General features: G+C 30.8%; 1 long non-coding RNA gene across 1 annotated transcript; it reads right to left on the reverse strand.

Annotated features, from left to right (window-relative positions):
- Window positions 1–13,706: 13,706 nt before the first annotated feature.
- LOC134719847 (uncharacterized) lies at window positions 13,707–16,177 on the reverse strand. Its single transcript, XR_010107724.1, has 3 exons — window positions 16,123–16,177; window positions 15,177–15,245; window positions 13,707–13,745 (listed from the first exon to the last, which is right to left on the reverse strand). It is a non-coding gene; the product is annotated as an uncharacterized LOC134719847 (long non-coding RNA).
- Window positions 16,178–16,408: the final 231 nt, after the last annotated feature.

Raw genomic sequence — 16,408 nt, forward strand, 5'->3', positions numbered from 1 at the left:
TGTATAACCGAGTAAACGTCTGTTTAGCCAGTGGTAAATCGGCGTTTACTACATGTTCTTCATCTTAACATGTCCGTTCATTACGACATCATGATGTTTTTTTTCCCGTCAATATTTTGTGAAAAAAACCAATCAGACTTTAGTTCTGTCGACATCAAATAATCGATACAATTTGTTTTCAGAATATACACTACTGTGGATTCATTTATTTTCGTGGGTACCAATTTCCATGGATTAAGGAAAACTTGTATGTTCGTAGATATTTAATTTCGTGGTTTTGCCCAAGGTCTGCATAAACGCCTATAGAAAATTTGTTATTCGCTAAACATTAAATTTCGTGGTTAACCCGTACCCACGAAATCCACGAAAGTTGGTATCCACCGAATAATAATAAATCCACAATATTTTTAAGTGTTAAGAAATGATTCAGTTGATCGACATTTATATATACGATGTATCATTACATTCAATAAAATACGTTAATCACTGCACATATACATGTGTAATTTCAGAAGTATCTAAAATTGCATGTACTTGTTTGTTATAATTGTAGTGTCCTGGCGCAGGAATATCAGAGCCTCTGGCACCTCAACAAGGTTCCTCTGGGGGACTATTAGGAGGTACGATTCATATACCAGTAACATAATGTGATCAAGGTCGATTTACTTAAACAAAGTTGAAAGGTGTCATCATACCAAAATACAACTCGAAAAGCCAATGAGACGAACAAAGAATAACAATATAATCAGTGTTGCATACAAAAATGTAAAATAACAAAAGTACCGGACACCGAGGAAAATTCGAAACGGGAAGTACGTTATCAAATGGCAAAATAAAAAATAAACTTTCTTATTTCTTATGCAGCAAAAATACTGCAATCTGATTGGTTAACTACCCCGGTGGAAATAACACCCCACCCTGGTTCATCCTGGGATAAATAAAATTTTGCTAATAATTTTTTTTTTTTTTATTTGCCAAGATAAAGAAAAAAAATGAAAAAAAATAAAAATAAAATAGAATGTTAGAAAAATAAAAAAAACAAAAATTTCATTTTTTTTTAAATATTTCAAAAAAAAATTCTCCGGAAAACACAAAGAACACAAACATTTTCTGATTTTCTCAAAAAGTTATGTAAAAAGTATTTCACAATGCACAGCAGCATGGACATTAAAAAAATGTTACGCTGTAAATTTTTTCATTACCATTTTTTAATTTTACATCCTGGTTTCAAAATGAGAAAAGGAATTGTTCATCAGAAATGAATTCGTTATCTTGGTGTAATCAGGGGTGCGCCTCAGGGTGTATGCATTTTAAACAACGATGTAAAATTCTGTTTGGATACATAAGGTAGTACTTTTTGAATTTGTGTGAAGGAGACAAAAGTTATAATATATTTTTATACGGCAGTAAACATCGATATGAACTAGATTAAATCATTAATAAAAAACAAACGAAGGTGGCTAATGACCATTTGCTTGGTCTGTTTGGGTTCATTTCATATATTTATGAATACAGTCGTTTTATTTATAAAAGATTAACACTTTCTGTGGAAAGATAGTTCTAGAATATAGTTAGTATTGGTATGTCTGTTGTGTAATATTTCCATGTTGACATTGTTTTACTTTAAATAAATAAAGCTTTCATTATCACTGGACTAGTAAATATTTGTTTTTGAGCCAGCTGAAGGACGCCTCCGGGTGCGGGAATTTCTCGTTACATTGAAGACCTGTTGGTGACCTTCTGCTGTTGTTTTTTATTTGGTCGGGTTGTTGTCTCTTTGACACATTCCCCATTTCCATTCTCAATTTTATTCGTTTCTTATTTCATCGCATGATATTGAATTTACATGCATATGGATCAAAATAAGGTCAAATTAATTACTCGAGAGTCTGACGAAATTCGATCAAAGCACATGTAACACAACATTGTTTTAATATTAATATTTAACCACGTTTCAAATAAAACAATCATAAGTTCATGATTTGTCTTATTCGAAGCTGAATGTCTTCAACAATCTAGTATTTATTCTTGAATATGCTCGTTAATACTACAAAAAGTACTCAAAATCATAGTATAGGTTATTCTTTTCAAACGTGCACACAACAATTGCAAATATGTTACATTACTACACAAGATCTTTCTCTTGGTTTCATGGTTTCTAATACTTTACCGCTGAGACTGCTAGAAAATAAAAATAAAACACATTTAAAGGCAACAATTTTATAAACAAGTAAGATGCATTAGGAATGCAAAAAAAAACACACGAAAAAGCCGGCATGAGCTGACAGTGTACCTATTATCATTGTTTATTTTGTGTTGTTCACCTATAATTGTCAATTTAATATGATTTTTTGCGACTGTCATGTAAGTAAGCGAATAAGCTAGCTATAATGCCATGTAAAATCCACCGCTGACTACACTAGAAAAGGTCTGCACTGTGTAAATATTATTACAGTTGAGATGCATTCGTTCGATATATTTGATCTTTTCATTTTGCCATTAAATTATGGACTATTTTCCTCAGAGTTTGGTAATATTTTATTTTACCTTTTTATTTGTGTTTTCTGCTGATTTAATTTAATGACAGAAATTGTAAATGATAAATATGAAATATGCTTTTCTGTAATTCATACTTACGGTTCCTGTGTGTTGTTAGCATACTTTTCTATTTGTATATCAATATACATTCCTAGTCTGTAATAACAAACATAAATAAATTTGACAGATACCCTTTAAAAAGAAATACATATTTGTTGTACCCTGTTAATTTATATCTTTTAATGTAAATATTGACCATATTATGGTTTTCATAACAATGAGTGTATATTCACTGGTAATAGTTTAATTGTCGTAAATAGTTTTGTTCTCGACACAACCATGTTAAAGTTAAACATAAAGTTGTAGGCTGCTTCCTAGATTATCAGATTTGATAAATCAGTTCTATATACATTAATGATTTTATGCATACTAAAGATGCTTATCAACCCTTGTAGGATACTGCACATGGTTTGAAATATTTAAAAAAAAAGTCTTTCCCTTCAACTGTTTCAAGCAATGTCAAAATATGTATTATATAAAATGAATTCACGGTCAATCTATGCATGCTATGTAAGAATGTCAAAAGGAGTACTTTTTTATTACATCGGTACACCTATGATCAATATAATCACATGTTAGTCGAGACCATCAGCATAATGAGTTTAAAATCAAATATAACGTTAAATGGAGTACACTTTTTTTTGTATTGTATTGTTACACTTACAGATTCAGTGTAATTAATAACAGCTTACGTTTTATTATGTGATTCCGTTGCCTCAAGATTCTCATGTTCAGTCTGTCCACTGTATGCCAAGCCAGTTGCACAGTAACATGCAAAATGTTCACAATTAAATGTCGTCAAGTTATACTCTACATCAGACTTGTCAAAAATTAAGACCATCATTTTAGCCCTCTTCTTAACAAGTTTACTCGAAAAAGACATTTTTTTGGTATTTACAGTAGAAAAGGTCATCATGAAACTTGAGTGTTTTTCTTTGAACGCTAGGTCGACTATTTCTGCATTATACTGCTAAACATGTATTAAAAGCAGACTCTGTAGCCCTTAATTCAACAATTTCAAATCTATTGCAGGTTTTATCAATGTTTATGACAATCCCATGATGTTTATAGATAAAGCTTTTATCTGCAATTTTCATTCGGCCAAATGCAATTTGCATTCCAATCTGTAAATCATCAGCAACTAGAAGTTGTCCTTCTATTTTATTATTGATCTGCAATAAACAAAATATCTCAGGCTATTATTCATTGCATCTGATAACATTTGATGAAACATAACATTCCAAACATAAAAAGTAAGCAGACAACCCTGGTACTATAAACAAATATGCTAACAGGTTTTTAATCATGACAAGATTGTTTCTAGAAGAATTAGCAAAATCAAAACACATATCAAATATAGATATTATGTCTATCTAATTTGGCAATTAAAATCACAAATTCTTTAAGAATTTAATTTGAAAATATTAGGCTGGATTTTTTATCGTGTTCATTATCATTAAGAGTTACCGACAACAATAATAATGTCAACCTACTGATACTAAAAACACTTAGTTTACTTTTATTCATTTTGAAAATATAAGCCTGAGACCAGATTCTGATTTAACAATGAATTAACTCGATATTTCAATAGATATATATATATATATATCGGTAACCAGATTTAGCATGTGTCGCTCACATTGTTTTATGCGCAAACAAAGGACACTCTCAATCATTGTAGACGGGAAAGCCATTTAAATGTTAAATAAGTTGATCCTGTCTTACTGATTGCTTATAATATTTTAGTTTCTCTCTATCTTCCTTATTGCTTGCTAAATAAATATAAGAAGTTTTCGAACTTCTCACCTGATGGCAATGATACTCCTATTAAACGTGATTGTCTACTAACTATATCGGCACCATCTGATTTTTTAATAGAAATTGATAATTTTGTCGATTTTAATTTTTTTTTTTTTAAATATATCAGACTCAACATGTGTTCACCTTTCGGATTTTCTGTTTATATCGTTTCACAATATACAAAACAGAAAATGCTTTTAACCACTATGTTTTATTTTTAGACCGTCGGTCATGTGTTGGCAGAAAGGGTCATTGGCCAAATTTTTAAAATGAGATATGTCTTCGACGGTGTAAATTCATGCATTATCAACTGAAATTCATGAAGACAAATTTAACAACCTAACCCCTTGTATTTTGCAGGCCCTCTACCTTATAACTTGGTTGGCTAGTAATCATTTCATGAGTTGAGGAGGCTCGCGGGTACAAAATTTCAGTGAAAAAAATTAAACGTTTGTTTTTTCATAAAAAATTCTATTCATTACACTATTAGTTATTACTTTATGATATGGTACAAACATTTACCAAAAAAAATCGATTCTGTTCGGCCCCGATGACTTTTAAAACGTTTGTATCATTGAAAAAGCTCCAAATGATCTCCCTTTGGTGAAAAAATGCTATACTTTGGCATTAAAATTAAAATATCTTTTTTTACTCATCGGTGACCTATGTTTTTTATTATTGTTTTCAAATAAGCTATACATAAGGTAAATAATTGTAAAATTTAAGCGATTTCTGTAATTAGTTTTTTTTTTATTTCGATATAATCTTTTTTTCTCCTATTAGTTCAACAGAAAAAAAGTACCTCTACAAAAATGTATGCTTCTTTCGAAGGCAGATTGTGAGCGTAAATGATCGGTGACCCCTCTTTTTTATTTCATTTTTCTATTAGATATAAGATAAAGTTCATTTATAGAAAAAAAAACGAAATCTTATATTAGATAAAAAAAATGATTTAGACCCGCGAGCCCCCTTAATACTTCGTGTTATCTATTTGCCACTCAACAACAGATTAACTAGGCATGACTTAATTATTATAAAATAGGCATATCTTGACAGTAAAAATCTTACAATCTTTCAATCAATTAATTATACAATGTAGCAAACAAATCAATACGATCTACTAGTACCTATTTGAATGTGACAGTATGCAAATATCAATATATCTATAAACTTACCAGTACCGACGCATAAGTTTCAGGAAACAAGTGATGATAAGGACCAAATGCATGAAGTTTTTTCCTTTATGTCCTGTGGGGAAACTTCCCTAACTTAACTTAAAATACTTATCCGCGCAAGTCTGTCAGCCAAGGACTCAAATGACAACTTATGGGGAAGTCGGACTTGTAGTTGTAACAATACTAACTGATGTATAAATATTTTTGTCTTTGGGTTCAGAGGATCGACAAGAAATATATTTTTTTTTATATTTATCAGAAGCCATTTTTTTTTTCTTTTTTTTTTCTTTTTTTTTCTTTTTTTTTTAATTTTCGTTTTTTTCTTGTTTCTTGTTTCTTGTTTCTATGGTGTGGGCAGTTGGTCGACCAATTTTTGATAAGACTATTGAACATTTTTAAACACAATGAAAGATTTATAAGAAATGTTCAAAAAATCAAGCTGTATGTTAAATTAATTAGGTTTATTCGTTTGTTTAAAAAGTAAAATCACAAAAATACTGAACTCAGAGGAAAATCAATTTGGAAAGTCCATAATCACATGGCAAAATCAAAAAACAAAACGCATCAAAAACGAATGGACAAGAACTGTCATATTCCTGACTTGGTACAGGCATTTTCAAATGTAGAAAATGGTGGATTAAACCTGGTTCTATAGCGCTAACCCTCTCACTTTAATAACAGTCTCATCAACATTCAGTTGCATACAATACAATATAGGTTTGATGTTGATATGATACTCACTAAATCATCCATTTCTGAAAATCAAAATTTTAATAAAATGACATTTTCCGAATAATTTTATGTGCTTTTTTTTCAAAACAATTAGCAAACAAATAGATTAATATATTCTAGTGTTACAAAAGAAGAGTGAAAGATACAGAAGCGCTGTGCAATCTCAAAGGTCAAATACGAACTGTTACTGCCTTGGCGAAATGCTAAAAAAGACCAAAGGACCAACAATGTTATAGTCTACAAGACACAATTTAGAAACCTAAACATGCTGAATAGTAATAAGGATATGTTGCTTGATTGCGCATGAGAAACCATGAGAGGACTCACAGTTACTGGCAGTAAGTTAATAGCCACTAACAACTATCAAAAATCCATGCATTTAAGACTTAATTATCAGTCGGGACACATCCAATATCCAGTGAAATAATGATAAAGACGTCATAAACAGTCAGATAAATAGAATAAGGTGTGCAACGGCAAGATGCAGTTATCGATAGATTGTAAATCGACGAATGTGTATTTGTATATAACAATGAAATTTAGTTTGCTTTCAATTTAGTGATAACAAAATCAATAGTAATACTAATAAATAGATATATATTAAAGTCATTGAAAGCTTATGTGTTATACATCCCAGGCATACATACTCTGAGTCAAATTTGGCACAAGCTTTTATTTTTTCTTCACAACTTACGTTTTTTATCAGACTTTATGCATACGTTTGTATTTCTTTTTAATTTAGGATCGGTTGAAAAGAAAACAAATCAGATTATTCTATTTGTTTATTAGTTGTTTGGATTATGTTTAGTTGCAAATATTCCATCCGTATTAAACGCAAGAATAAATTAAAAAGATAGTACAATATACTAGTATATGTCTTTCTTGAGAAGCTATCCAGAATAAAGATTGTCGAATTGGACTGCCTCTCGAAAATGAGGTGATATTGATTAGGAAAATAAATTTAACATACCAACACAGTTCTTTGTGATGCATTTTATATAAAGTCGGCGTTCTGACCAGACTTGGTCGCACACTTCTAGCATAGCTAAAATTTGCGTCCAAATTAGGCGAGGGTTTTACGGCCGTTGGATGAAGACAATATTGGCAAACAATCACCATTGTGGTATTATTTATACTGTATTCTTTGGTTTAAAAATAACAATTCATTTCTGTTAAATGCGCCAATGGAAATCGATTGATATTTGATTAAGGCCACACTTTAATTGTTTAAGTTGTCACCATTTATTGTTAAGTTTTGTACTTACTTGGCTTTTGTTTCTCAATTGTCTCTTTGAGATCTTGAAAACCTGGAAATAAAATATCTCTTCGGAGTCAAAGTATTTTACAAATGTTGAATACAACTTTTGATTGCATCTGTTATACTTCGGTACTGGCATGCAAATACAGATTTTTTTGTGTTATTAAAATTTACTATTACAAAATGTTAAAAATTATTATAAATTAGGGAATGTATCTCCCTCGTGCAAAGCTCTGATTTCTTTCACGTATTTGGCTATACTCTTTGAACCTTTTGGATTATATATAGCTCTTCATCTTTTACATAAGCTTTGGATTTCAAATATTTAGGCCACGACCTGAAGAGACATTTAGTGTTGAAATGCGCATCTGGTGCGGGAAAATTGGTACCGTTAATGTTATAATATTGATTGTTGTACGTCGGACAATTGTGTCTATGAAAAACTGTTCGAGGACACTAGTTCATAGTGAGATAATGTCCAGACAAATTTTTCAATATGAAAATATCCTTGTTCATGAAATTGTCTCGCCATCTTCTGGTCTAGTTTTTGCTACGAATATGCATGACAATATTTTACTATGAAATTCCGTTCATGAATACATTTCAATTTGAAATAATGTCTCTTATGACACTGTGACACTATGAAATTTGTCCATGACAATATTTCACTATGGAATTCTGTCCATGACTACATTTCAATTTGAAATGATGTCTATTACTACACTGTAACACTATGAAATTTTGTTCAGGACACTATGCAATACTGTCCATAAAATAATAAGTAATCAAGTTATAACAGAATTAGATATAGTATGCAAAATGAAGCTTGCTCATTTTTAGATTTATAACTGAAATTGATTCGAATACAAAAGTTTTATTTTGATTCGGTACACATATAACAATTCAAACATAAAATAATATTTGTTTTAACATAAGCTAGTTTCAAACTTGCATTGAAACTTTGTTAATGATTAACCATAGATTTGCTATATCATTCATTTGTTCAATTTGTATATTTTTAATTTCTTAGATCCATTTTCTTCTTCTTATTAACATTCAAAATTCTTTTTATATTATTATTATTCTATAATGAATCAATTTGGTTATTATTCGCTGTCGTTATTATTCAGGTGCATTAATTTATTAAAAAAATACATGATATCAAACATATTGTTTAAAAAATTTGTTATTTAATTTATTATTTTAAAAAGCGGATTGGAGACCATTCAATTTAATGCGAGACCTCAATCAATGTTGGAGTTTATTACCTAGAATATAAAAATAAACTTCATCTATAAAAAAAAAATTATTATTATTTCTCTTTTGATCTGAGTTACCTATTTGAAGCATCATTCCAGTCAGCTAAGAGGTCTTTTAAACAATTATTTCTGTTTTGTCATTATGTTTGTGGATGTGTTGCTTTGTTTGAATGTAATACATTGTACCTTGTTTTGTGGAGAGGGCTTCCATAGGCTATGTGTATTGTCCAATCCAGTTCAGTTTATTTGAATAAAATATTGTTTAAACTAATCATAGATTAAAGATTGTCTATCATAGGTTCTATAGTACTTATAATTTACTGTATAAATATTAGTAATATAATGACAAGCACTTACTGTAGTTGTACTTATTTTCGCGGTGCAATTTTTCACGAGTTTCGGTGTTTGTTTATTATCTCGAAAAAAATACAACCGACTCTAAATCCAACTTTTTAACTGTTAACTTACTGTTCATCTATGCATGTAAACTTGACCTTACATCGATGACATGACATGTATTCGACCCTGTTAATCCGATTAATACACAAACTAAATTAATACCAACAGGTGTCAAGTAAAACCAATTAAGGTGTTATTGGTATCTTCCGCCATCTTGGATTGAAAAAAACAGAGGTCTATATTTCCTTACAAGTTAGCAAAATTTGATGCAGGAATGCAGATATATTTAAGATGAATTTTCATTTTAAAGAACCAGTTTTTAAGAATATAAATTATAAATATTAGTTTAATTACAAGTGGTGATTATTTTTGGTTGTTTATTAAGTGTTTTTTTAAGAGCAATTTAAATGGAAGTAACTCTAACACAGTACATTTTCTGAAGGATTCTACATGGAATTTTCCTATTTAGTATTTTCGCCGGGAAAAACGTAAGGTGACCCTAGCTTTTCTTTTGATTACCTCAAAGCATTGTCTGAAAGCAATCTTCTCCAAATTTATTTTACAATTCTATCATTTCGTTTAGTTTCTAATCACAAAATGGTGTTTTTTCCTGTATAATCCATACACAATGTGTCATTTTGTCACCACCTGTAGCTTGAGAAAATGCACGGTGACCTATCATTTTTATTATATTTTTGAACATAAATCAATAGATACTACGTTTTGGCAAAGCATGCACAAATTTTATAATCTTTTTTTTTTAAGACTCCCATACCACCTTAAAGACAAAAAAACTAGTAATGACTCGAGATTACCTTGAACCATCTAACTTTCTATTGCCGTTGTTATCGATTGATTTACAAAGATGTGTGTGTAGTAGCACAACTAAAATTGTTATTATAATTAGAATTTTTGAAAATCAAACAAGCACAAAGAAATACACCCGGAGATTATTTACAAATTACCAAAGTTACTACAGTTTGTCATTTACCGAGTGCGACTCCTGCAATACCGGTCTTAACACAACCTCTTTTCAAACTGTCATCTTTTACTTTCTGAAATGCACGAACAAACCAGCCAGCTTGTAATACAGTATACCCGTCTGCTATTTCCGAATTTACTTTAAATACAGTTCAGATTTACACACGAGGCAAGTATTATAAGTATAAAACATTTTTTTAGAACAAATCGCGAAAATATAAACACTTTTCTGAAAAAACACAATTGGCGAACATATATACCCGCGAAAAAAGTACAATTACAGAATTTACTTATAGGAGTTTGTAATTACTATATTGACAAATTTGTTTACAAACATGTTAACAAGGTACAAAGGTTCATTGAAACTGGATATCAATGTGTGTGTATCAGTCAATTGCAATGTCAATATCTAACATGAATATAAGTTGAAAACCTCTTAAGACAGAAATGCAGGACCACCTGTCTATGAAATATTGCTTCAATAAAAAGAATAACCTCCCTGTAACAGGACAAAATACATAGTATTCATCTCAGAAATATTGTCTATGCACAGACAAAAATTCAAGGTGGAAATGTAGCCGCTTGATATTTTTCCACAGACATTCGTCATTTCTTTCCCTTTCTGTATGTTTACATCTTTTAGCGCTGATTATAATAATACTGTTGTTGCTAATGGCCACATGCGGAGCAGTTTTGGTTTACCCATCCGGTTTACTTTAGAATACCCTAAAGTTTTGATAGGGCTCGTGTTACGTAGTTTTAGCTTTCTAAGTTGTGTCTAGTGTACTATAATAAATGGAAGTTTTTTAAATACATTGACTGGCTATACAGCCCTTGCACGGTCGTCCCTGGCTTGCGCCTTTTTAGGCATTAATTATTTATTTTTTACAAGGTGGTAATTGACATAACTTAGAATGATAAATAAAGTTTACTATTATTTGTCTGTTGGTCTTTTATTTTTTTAGCCATGGCGCTGTCAGTTTGTTTTCAATCTATGTGTTGGTTAATCTCTGGTATCTTTTTTGCCCCTCTTTTAATCTTGTTTTATTATATATATATTGATGTATGTATCTTTTATTCATATTTGTTCTCCCTGTTAACAGTGTAAACTGTTAATCGTATGCAGTCTGTTATATATTAGTTGTTCCTCGAAGGATCTAAATTAAATAATTCATAATATTTACTTCGAAAATACAAACCAACTGGTGAAACCTTTTGTACCTGGATAAGTCAAATAAAAGCCAGACCAAGCACAATATACTGTAAGGTCAATTGATTAACAAAAAGCAAGAATGCCGCAAAACCTGTTCAATTTAGTTTAAATCGTGCTATTTATTAAACACGTCATGTAATATGTGTTCGAATCTTTAGTGTAATGCATCTAGATAATTATATTTTAAACCTTATGATGTTTAAATGAAACAAAACTTAAACACAAAATATCTTAAATTTGTTATTAACCTTGGCAAAGGAAAATAGCTACGACGTTTTACAATAACATAAGTTATATTTCAAAGTTTCCCATTATTTTTTATATTTTAAGTGTTTAAGAATCCGTGTATTATTTCATTTTAAATTCATTGTAATAAAAACAAATATTGTCAAATATCTCAATACACAGAATTCCAATACAAAGTGCTACGAATGAAAAAAATATCTTACTATATCTTAAACGTTTTGTTAATTAAAGACTTACTTACCCTCTATTTTTTTGTCATCACTTATAATACTGCTAAATGTATCTTTTAAACCTAGAAACAAAATGACTCTTTAAAAATTACCTTTTGACTAAAATTTCCATTTGAGCAACAAACTCCTAATTTGGCAATAACGATATGACAATATGTATGCTAACAAATGTTACTTGTATTTGTATTTAACGGAAATCTTTACATTTTATATCGTTGTCCGGAACTAATGAAATAATCTGTACAAGCACCAGACAGTTTGTTTTATGTGATCATTGCGTTCGTGTTGAGAAAACTTCAATTTCCAACCACTTGATTCATCATTGTGTACTATACTATGAATACATACTTAAACCTTTGTTTGAAAATATAAAGAACTGCGCTTGAAGTGCACAGAACTTTATAATAAATATATCACTCTTAACATCGTAAACTTCAGATTATTTGATCCTGTACATAAATCGGGTTTTGACTTTCAAACGTAATTTGACAATGACAACGAATGATCAAATTTATTTTGCATACAGCAACTAAGAGCAATAACCATCAAGAATTGTTCGTTATATTCAGGCACAGAACGGAGCGATATCGGGGACGTAAAAGGAAATACTTAGTTAACTAATATATTTTTTTATTCAATCGCTCTTGTTACATTCAAATGTTATTCTTCTTTTATTAAGTCGCATTCAGTTTATTACCTGACAACTGTTATGTTGCAAAACATCCAAAAGCTGCAAATGTTTTCACCTGTTGCACAGTAGTTTGTTTGTGTAGTTCATACGTGGTTCTCGTTTTATATATATTAGACCGTTGGTATTCCAGTTTGAATAGTGTTACACTTGTATTTTTTGGGGCCGTTTATAGCTTGCTGTTCAATGTGAGCCAAGGCTACGTGTTGAAGGCGTGAGTAAGGCATACAATACAATACATTCTTTTGAATGATAATGATATATTTGTGAAGTTTATTTAATCAATTAGCAAATGTCAGGGAGTACATAGTGTTTTCAATAACCAACAAATATATTTATGCCCCATGTCGACAAGTGATATAGATATAAATAATCTAAGATTTTCAATTCTTTTAAGGATGAAATACTTTTTTAAAAATGTTAAAGGAATTTATTGGACCAAGTTAAGCACAAACATATCATCAACGAACTTCGATATGAATGAATTGGTCGTGTTAAGCCTTATTGTAAATATTATGGTGTACTCATGTATAAAACACAATACACTTACTTAGTGTGTTCCTATGTTCATTTATCTGAAATTAAAAATAGTTCAAATATAAAAATATTCAGTGGTTTCTTTGTTAAGTTTAAGTATTCTAATATTTTGGAGTTTAAGTTGACGAGAATTGTATTAAATTATAAAACTATTTGTACATGTTTAATATAGTGAATTTAGATAAACACTTACACACACACAAAAACCGAAGAAAACATGTATTGACTCGAACGTCACTGATGAGTCTTTCGTTGTCAAAACACGTGTATGGCGTGTAAGCCTGGAATCTCTTATGAGTTTTGTCAACCATATGCTACAAATATCTGCATGGCTTTGTGTGTGTACTTCTATCTTCTTCGATAAGCAGTTTACTATTAATTTCAGATATATGATATAATATTTTTTGCAACACTCGTATACCAAAGACTCTAAAGTGACAACCTAAGCACAATACGTTTGGAAAGACCCAAGTATTTGCATTGAACAAGATATGCCTCTGATACAAAATATTCCTTAGTAATGACAACAAAACTGAATCAACAGATGTTCTATAGTCTCATACATATTTCTGGCTTACCGATGATGTCAGTGTCGAAATTCCAGAATCATCATGTAAGGAATCTTCGAACTACAAAATATTAAGATAATTTAGATAAATGGTTGTTGTGCGTTTGTTTTTTATACATTGGCTAGAGGTATAGTGAGAGGGCTGAGATTTTAAATAGCATTCTTAACCCCGCCGCGTTTTTGCGCCTGTCCCAAACAAGAAGCCTATGGCTTTTGTTGGTCTTGAACGATCTTAAATTTAAGTTTCTTACATATATTTCGGAGTTAAGTATGACGTCCCTTATCACCGAGCTAGTACACTTTGTTTAAGGGGTCAGCTGAAACACGCATCCGAGTGCGCGGTTGTCTTGCTGTTTTGAAGATTATTGAAGTCCATCGGCTGTTTCCCGCTCTTTGGTCGGGTTGTTGTCTTTTGACATATTCCCCATTTCCATTCTCAATTTTATTTAGAGGATGCATGCACAAATGTGTGTAATCATGGTAAATTTAAGCAACGTATTAGGCGAAAACGTGCATTTTACACTGTATTTGTTTATTTTCAAATATTAACTGAGCAATTTGCTAAACTGTTGAAAGATAGCTTCGATTTGGAGAAGAAAGTGGTTTTACAGGATAAAATACAGATACGTGTAATCGTGACAATTTAATGCATGCGCCCTTTGCGTTTAATCGTACCTTTTGTTAACATGTCGAAAAGCTGTCACAGGAGCAGTAATTGACTGTTTACAAACGTAATTAGAACTTAAAAAATGTTATCATCTTTAATGCTTAGTTTGATGAAGTACACGTGCTATTTAGAATTGCATAGAATATACCAATTTTGAAATGATTGGCATAATGAAATAATAAATATTTCACAGACCAGAAAACATAATGCCCCTCTACTATCGTAGGTGGGGCATAACAACAGGCGAAAGTGTAACATATCGTACGATACCAGGTGGTTGTTTGTTATTGTTAACAGCATGATAAAACGTACACAACATATGTGATTATCGAGTGCATCTACCTCTCACCAATATTCAAACAAGTGTGAACGACTTGTGATGATTTGTAATAACCGTTAGTTATACATATATTGATCTACAATAAAATCAATCTGTCAAACTTAAATGCATACATGATATATGCTACCACATTTTCCTTATCTTCAAATCCCTTTTGGAACTAATTTGTCAAGGCTGAGTTTGGACTGCGTTCGTGTTGCTCAGTCTTTAGTGTTCTGTGTTATAGTGTGTGTACTGTTGCTTACATATTGGTATTTTTCTTTTTATTAAAACATGGTGTTGTCAGTGAATGTTCGAATATAAGTTTGAATAAACTTATGTGTCTTTCGCCTCAGATTCATTTATTTTGTTTATTTACTATACATACATTACGACAAATGTTCCTACTTGAAAACTTGATTGTTCCAATTATGTCAGGAAATGACGATATGCCTTTTGTAACAAAGAAGTTACACATGAATATGTGATATCCGTGTTCGTTTTACCTCGGAGTTAACACTAGGTCTGTTAAAATATCGCCTGTGATCAAAATTTGTAGCAAACGGTCTCCAATCCTGTTATAAAAACAAAGAGCTTTAATAGTATGATATGGTCATGTCTGTTTGAGCAAATGTTTGTAATAACGGTTAAATCAAATACACAAATCATAACGGTTAAATCAAATACACAAATCATATGTATTCCGTTAATATTGTTCACTTGTGTTAAGATGTCTTTTGATTGAGTTAAGCCATTTCAATTGATATTGTATTGTGTGTCTTTGTAGTGTGTCACTATTGATTCGGGTAAATGTGAAGATTTGTACATATTTTTAGGAACTTGATGTTCAGTATTTGTTGTTTATTGACGTGTTTTAAATGAGTGCTTTTCGTTTTTTCTGTTCAACTATAAAGAAGGGAAAACTATGACATTACGCTCGATACCGAAGCGAACACAATCTGTTAACATAGTTTAAGTATATACAGGTATTAGATATCTTTTTTTCAAAATATCAGAAGGCAAAAACTAACTACTGTTAATATAGTCAAATATAATTGAAGTTGTATTCACCTAATTGTTGTTTTCAAAATCGAAAAAAGTCAGATAACTTATAAAATAAACAATTGATAAATTGTGTATCCCCGAAGCATTTTGTTCGGAATAATCCTTAGCCAGGAACACTCGGCCAAACACATTACGAACTTCAATATCTTTTGTAACGATTAATTAAATTAAAATAATACCAACCGCAACATGATAATTGTTCTTACTTCATAACCAAACTGTTCTACTATTTGCAGGAAATGTGAATATGTAGACCGTTTGTAAACTAACTGGAAGTTTGATATTTTGAACAACGTCTGTTATGAACGACGTTTTGACTTTTGAACCAAATCAGTTACACATTAACGTTGATTATACATGAATATGTATTTTCCATGTTTGCCTTACTTCTAAGTAAGCTTTTTTTCTATGATTTTGTGGTCTAGATTCGACAGCTACTTCAAATGGTCTCATGTCCTGAAAATAAAAACAAATAACAAAAAATACATGGTATATTCCTGTCCCATTGAACACTTGCATACAGTAACAGTACGTTTGATGTTTCATCAGAGACCTGATGGTCAATTTTCACTAAAAAAAAACCTGATTAAATACGTATCTGCTTATACATATATCACCCCCATTCAAAGGGTAACTGGGGAAACGAAATATGGTCACTTGGTCTTCTCTTGAT

This window comes from Mytilus trossulus, chromosome 5 (assembly GCF_036588685.1).
Source record: "Mytilus trossulus isolate FHL-02 chromosome 5, PNRI_Mtr1.1.1.hap1, whole genome shotgun sequence".
In the NCBI taxonomy this organism is placed as follows: domain Eukaryota; kingdom Metazoa; phylum Mollusca; class Bivalvia; order Mytilida; family Mytilidae; genus Mytilus; species Mytilus trossulus.